Source organism: Microtus pennsylvanicus, chromosome 10 (assembly GCF_037038515.1).
Source record: "Microtus pennsylvanicus isolate mMicPen1 chromosome 10, mMicPen1.hap1, whole genome shotgun sequence".
Lineage (NCBI taxonomy): Eukaryota > Metazoa > Chordata > Mammalia > Rodentia > Cricetidae > Microtus > Microtus pennsylvanicus.
This window is the reverse complement of record NC_134588.1, coordinates 94,820,966-94,827,630: the sequence shown is the minus strand read 5'-3', so window position 1 is coordinate 94,827,630 and position 6,665 is coordinate 94,820,966. Positions and strand designations below refer to the sequence as shown.

The 6,665-nt window shown below is 41.5% G+C and overlaps 1 pseudogene; it reads left to right on the top strand.

The window, feature by feature from the left end:
- The first annotated feature begins 113 nt into the window (after positions 1–113).
- Positions 114–545, top strand: LOC142858393 (small ribosomal subunit protein eS26 pseudogene; annotated as a pseudogene).
- Positions 546–6,665: the final 6,120 nt, after the last annotated feature.

The following is a 6,665-nucleotide window of genomic DNA, read 5'->3' as shown; positions in this document are numbered from 1 at the left end:
ACCTCTAACAAAAGAGAAATTTAACATAGAATGACAAGTTCATTTTTGCTTTCAGATATGTGCGAAAAAGAGAAGTAAAATGCATATTTTAGAATAGATAAAATATGTCGGGACTTGGCTGCAAGATGACCAAAAAAAGGAGAAATAATGGTCGTGCCAAAAAGGGCCGCGGCCATGTGCAGCCAATTCGCTGCACTAACTGCGCCCGCTGTGTGCCCAAGGACAAGGCCATTAAGAAGTTCGTCATTCGGAACATCATAGAGGCGGCTGCCGTCAGGGATATATCCGAAGCAAGTGTCTTCGACGCCTATGTGCTCCCCAAACTCTATGTCAAGCTGCATTACTGTGTGAGCTGTGCTATTCATAGCAAGGTAGTTAGGAATCGATCCCGGGAAGCTCGGAAGGACCGAACACCCCCACCACGATTTAGACCTGCTGGTGCTGCACCACGACCTCCACCAAAACCCATGTAAAGTGGCTTCATAAAGATAGAAGAAAACACCTTGGAAAAATAAAATGGAACTTAAACTTTAAAAAAAAAAGAATAGATAAAATATGATAACACATCATAAAAGAAAAAAGATGAATAAATCTGTATCAAATCTTAATGGCATTAATTGTTCTCATATCAGCTTGTATCAATATTCTTGAAATAGTACTGAACTAAGGAAGTATATAAGTGTGTGTTTATTAGAACTGTGGTTGGCTTCAGCCATAGGCCTTCGTTGTTTTATTATTCCAGAAGCTGGAAGCCCAACATTGAGAGGTTAGCATGGTTGGATTTTCCTTGGGCTGTGATGAAAGGTCTGTCCAGGCCTTGCTCCTGGCTCACACAGGCAGGGGTTGAGGATGTCTCTTAGTTGGTAGAATATTTGCCAAGCTTGCAGAAAACCCTGGGGTCCAATACCCAGTATCACATAAAATGAGAACCATGGTGGTACAAGCCTGTAATCTTAGTGCACCCACGAGTTGTTGACGTGTGTGTGTGTGTGTGTCTGTGGTGTGTGTGTGTGTGTGTGTGTGTGTGTGTGGTGTGTGTGTGTGTGTGTAGGGATCAGAAGTTCAAGGTCATTTTGGAGTACTTATTGAGTCTTAGGCTGTCCTGGGTTCCATGAGTACCTGTCCTAAAATAAAATAAAGAATGATAGATGAAATCTACAGACATATAAATCTAAACATGCATATGTATTCACAAAAGAACAGGGGAAAAACTGGCCACAGCTGTCTTAGTGCAAATACTTATTAGATTTTAAATGGCAGGATTAAGGCATGTGTTTATCCTCTGCTTCTGAAAATAGAACTGCTGGCTGAGTAAGTCCCCTGGAGGCTGAAAGGCCAATAACTGGACAGAAATTCATTATGGTGTCATTCCGAGAACAGCTGCCGCATACAGAATCTGGCACCCGCCGCCCTGCCTGGTGATCAATGCGACTCCTTCGTGCCTAGGAGCCTCTCCATCTTACATTTCCCTTCACTTAGCATTCTGCTACTGGTCGTTTCAGTCACTCTGTTGATGTATTGATGTTTGTTTCGTGGTCCCAGGTTATGTTTCACTGAGTTTTCAATAGAAGTGTCCCTTCTGGTTATCTAGTGGATGAATGTCCTTCATCATCTTACCTCCTTGGAACTATTATTCTCGTAGCGTATTGCAACTCACACTCTTCCATTACATTCAAAAGGGCTGTATCTATTTATTGCCTAGAATGGAGTCCAAAGCTCACAAGGAAAATGGATAGCATGCCCTCAACTTCACAATGTGTGTGTAACATTGACGCACGGAGACGGATGAATCCCCCTGCGCTCTGGCAGAGCTGCGGCATCACTGAGTCGTTAGAGATGTGTCTGCTGCTCCAGATGCTGTCTCAGCCTGGATCGCTGTGTCGTTTTTAAGGATCTCACGAAGAGTTGGACTGGTGCCGTGGTCTGGGTGAGGTTTGTTCCCCCGTGGACTTGCGTTGGTCTGCAACATAAGAAGAAGTAATAGAGCCTCTAAGAGGTGGAGCTGATTTCTCCTGCCTCTAAGGTCGTTAGGTCACCTGGGGTGCTGCTTAAGGAAGAGACTGATCTAGTTCTTGTGGTACACCCACTAGTTCCGGAAAGCGTTGTCACAAAAGAGAAAGACTGGCCCCATCATGTTCTCTGGCCTCCTGAGGTCTCACCATGTAACCTGCTCCTTTTGAGTGTGTTCCCCCAGGGCTGCCATTGGCCATGATATAATGTGGCCAGTCCCTCCCTGAAGCTGACCGGATGATGGCATCATATTCTTGGACACCCTTAATAGTACGTTAAATAAGGGTCTGTTCTTTGCAAGTGTCCCCTCCTTAGATAACATTTTCTTTTCATGGATGGAAAATGGATAATGCATGTGGATGTAATCCCAGAGGGCCCGCTCCACTTATTTGTCTTGACTTACTGGAGGGAGAACTTTGAAGGCCAGAGTTGGAAAGCATAGAAGCGTTATTAGTAATATCTCTAGTCTGGAGACAGCTCCTGTCTGTCTGTAGTAGAAACAAATAAATCGTAATGCATCCACACAATGTAATTCTATGTAGGAACATAAAATAAAGTTATAGGTTCTCTAAATAATATTTTCAAACACACTTTGAAGTTTAAAAGGTCAATTGCTAAAGTCTAATCCCAGAAAGTCAAAGATGGGATTGTATCTACTGTCTTCCTAATTCTATAGCCATTGTAGCTGCTACCCACTGGACCTGAATATTCCTTCTCCTCTCCGGATACTCCCGTTTCCTAGGTAACCAGCTCCAAATTGTCATGGTAAAGAATACAGGCTTGTAGAGTGAGGCAGGTCCAGCTTGAGTCACATTTTATTCACCTCCAATAATAGCCTTAGCCCATAACAGCACCTATGTTGCTTGGCTTCAGTTTTTCTTCTTTAAAACAGGTAATAGTAGTAAGAGCTATCTCTCAGATCTGTTTTGAGAATTCCACCAGGGACCATAAGTAAGTATGTTTCTAATAAAAGTTGATGCTCTCCTTTTCCTTCCCAAATCATATTCAAAAAAGAAACCCAGGGAAGAATCCAGTTAACCAATAACTTTGAAGAAGTTAGAGAGGGCCCTTTGTGCTTCTGCCTCTGCAGCGGCTACCCAAACGTGGTGTGAAGGCGTGGCGTGTAGAGCTGACACACGCTGGCCTCAGTCCTTTGTGCTCCTGCTGCGTCACGGGTAAAATGAGCGTTAAAATGCACCAACAGCAGAGGGCGCACACGAACACTAAATAAGTGAAATCTGTCTGACACATTTGAAGCAAAGTGATCCTGTGTGTTATCATTCAGGGCGGTCACAGTCAGACTTATTACGTGGAAGGTAGGGAGAGGTGGAGGTTGTATTTCAGTCCTTTGAAAGACAGCTTTGCCTATGCCTATTACAACTTCCCCAAAACATATTTGGTGCCAATCACATTAAGTTTTCAGAACTGCCACTTGGTGTTAAGACATTGTATAGAAAAAAAAAAAGAAAGCTTTTAAAATCATCTTTTCACATTAAAAGGCAGGAACCAACTCTTGTTTCTTCTGAACCCTATATCCTACATTGTTTATATAATACTCATATAGATCATGTTTAGATTTATTTCCCTGAAAAACGGCCTTCCAAGTAGCTGCTATCTTAGCCAAATTTCCAGGCTCTGAAAATACCGTGAATGTTATATTTAATTTATTTGGAGACAGTGCAGTGGCTAATGCAGACTTTCATCTTGACAGAATCACCCCAGGGACTAGGTTCTGCACATGTCTGTAAGGGATTGTCTAGATGAACTTGACTGGGCTGGGAAGATCCACCTAAATTATGGGTGACACTCCACTGGCTGGGATCGTGACAGAACAGACATGAGCTGAACGCATCATTCATTCTCTGCTTCGTGTCGTGGACATAACGCGTCAGCACGCTTGGTTTATACAGTGCTGGGGATCAAACCCAAGGTTTTATGCATGCCAGGCAATCATTCTAGCAACCCACTCATGACTATTTTGGATGCAGGCTATTGACTAATTTAAATGTTCATTCATTCATTCATTCTGTCAACATGGTCAACAGATAGATAAGTAAAACATAAAATATGTCAAATTGTTGTATGAATCATGGAGAAACATAAGTCAGAGTGAAAGACTGGGCGGCTCTAGGTAGGAATAGGATCTTTCACTTTAAAATGGCATGGTCTAGCTAGAGACTGACTCACTAGGAAGGAACCCATTGACAAGGAAGGGCTGTAGAGAAATAAAGGACATGCCACATGGACGTTGGATGGAAGAGCATCCTCAGAAGAAGGAACAGAATATACAAAGGTCGAACAATGAAAGCACACCTGGGAGGTTCCCAGAATGGCAGAGACCAGCGTGGCTACAGTGATCAAGAGCTCCAGTAACACTGCTACCAGAAGTTACCAGAAGTCGGAGTCTGGGCTGCTGTTTCCCAATTCCGTTTATGGCCCCTTCTCCAAAGAACTGAAGACAAGCGTTCATACAGAGTTGCAAAACCAAAATGATAGTCTTACTTGGAGCAAAGAGACAGCGCAGATTAAAGAGAGATATGCTGTCAAGACTGGCATCTGCGATGGCTCTCAAGGGCCTGAAGTTCTGGCTCCCTGCAGATTTCTATCTATAAACCACATCATCCTCATTTATTTGTAGTCTGTTTTCATGGTGTATACATTTCCATGCATATATGCATCTATTTGTAAATTCTTTTCTGTCCCACCGACCCTTTATTGTTCTTTAAAATCCATACTTTCTTACTATTGTGAGTTCTGTATTTTGCCTTATGGACAGGACAAGTTTTATCTATCTTTTACTTTTAAAAGCGTGTGCATCTGCTTATTTGTGGATGTTGAAGGATGCTTGTGGAAGACCTCTCTCTACTGCCAACATTTGAGTTCCCCAGGATCAAGCTCAGGTGGTCACCTTTGGCAGCAAGCACCCTTCCCTGGTTAGTGCCCTCATCAGTTCTTTTGTTGTTTGAGGACGGAAGCAGCTGTGCACATGTATGCCCTCAAAACAGTTTAGAATAGTAACTGTGGCTTCTCTGGAAGAAAACTTAAAAAGTTTAAATGTTATTGTTTTATGTTTGGGTGACTTTAGCTTACTTTGGAGAACTTTGATACCCTTATAAAATTAAATCAACCTGTTTAGAATCATTTGCATATGTGACCATCAATGCCTTTTATTGTCACTTAATCCCCTCCCCCAGCTGATTGGCTATGCCAGGTTAGACCAAGTTTGATACTTTGTTACTTTGTTTCTGTTGTTGTTTGGTCTTTAAGATGTTTCCATTTGATTAATGCTGGTACAGGGGGATGTTACATTTTCAAGTGGACCTTCTACATAGAAACCTGTGGGAAAAGAACAGTTCCTACAGTTTGCTTATCTGTAAAAGCTCCTTATATATTAAGGATGTTCACTGTTTATATGTCATAATTATGTTTTTCCAGTTTGTCATTTGACTTTTAATTTTTTGTCTTTTGTAATTTTTTACGTTTCTAAGCCTTAAATTGACCTAAGAAGTCAATTCTGTTGATAATAATTTGTGCTTTCCTTCCTTTCATAAATGATATTTTGCAAAACATATTGTATTTTGTTTTGTTCTCTTCTGCCCTTGCAATTTGCTTTCCCAAAATACAGAATGGCAAACCTGTCAAAAAGAAATTGTGTTTCACTTTTGATCCACTAGGGGCCAACACTCTTTTGACAGACACTGCTATGGCATTCTAAAACTTCTATTTTTCTCTCCGAGGAGAGAGAAGGGTGGCTAAGGAAACCTGATTGAAAGCAGCAAATTTCCATTTAAGCTAGATGTTTAGGACTGACATGGAAGAGTCTTGGACAAAACAGAAAAAGCTACTTTTGAAGGCAAGAAGTGACATTAAAAAAAAGAGTCAAAATTGTTTTAAAATGAAAAAAAAAATAAAGTTACAAAATACAAATAAGATAGTTTGAAATTTTGTTAAAAATTACCTTCAAAGGAGAAACAACTAGAGAATAACAAAGTCCACACTAGGCACCCGTGAATAAAAAGGACATAAAAGCCGCAGCAATAGCTTTTCTTCCTTTCCCCTTTTTCTCTGTCAGGACAGGGTTGGGGCTAGCCTGTTCCCACATCCTGTAGGACTCCTGCACAGGTCACCAAGTAGAAAACAGTTCTCAAACCCAAAACAACACAGAACAAGAGGGTGGCTTCAATTCAGTGAGCACCTGTAGCTAAGGATGCTCCCAAGGGACCAGGCTAGCCCCAAGCAGGCGATGAAAGGTGATTTCTCTCCGAATCCTATTAACATCCTCACATTCATATTTATAGCATGAAAGTAGACAAATCTGTGAGAGAAAGGAAAGCAAAAGGGAGGGAGAGAGGGAGACGGAGGGGAGTGAAGATGCTTGATCAGGTCATTTAACTGACAAGGCTACAATTCTTTTATTCACGAAAACCAAAATATCACTTTTTTTTTTAAAAAAAAAGTTCCTTACATATAGATAGCTTCTTATATTTAGGTCTGGTGTGGAGGGATCAAGTAGCCCACATGCAAACTGCTATAAAAAGCCAGTGCTGTGACTTCAAAGGTGCACACACCAGCTCGGGACTTTCCTGAATGTCCTTCTTAAGTAGGGCAAGTGCGTCATATCAAATATGAAAGCTCATTCCATAAAAGGAATTTAT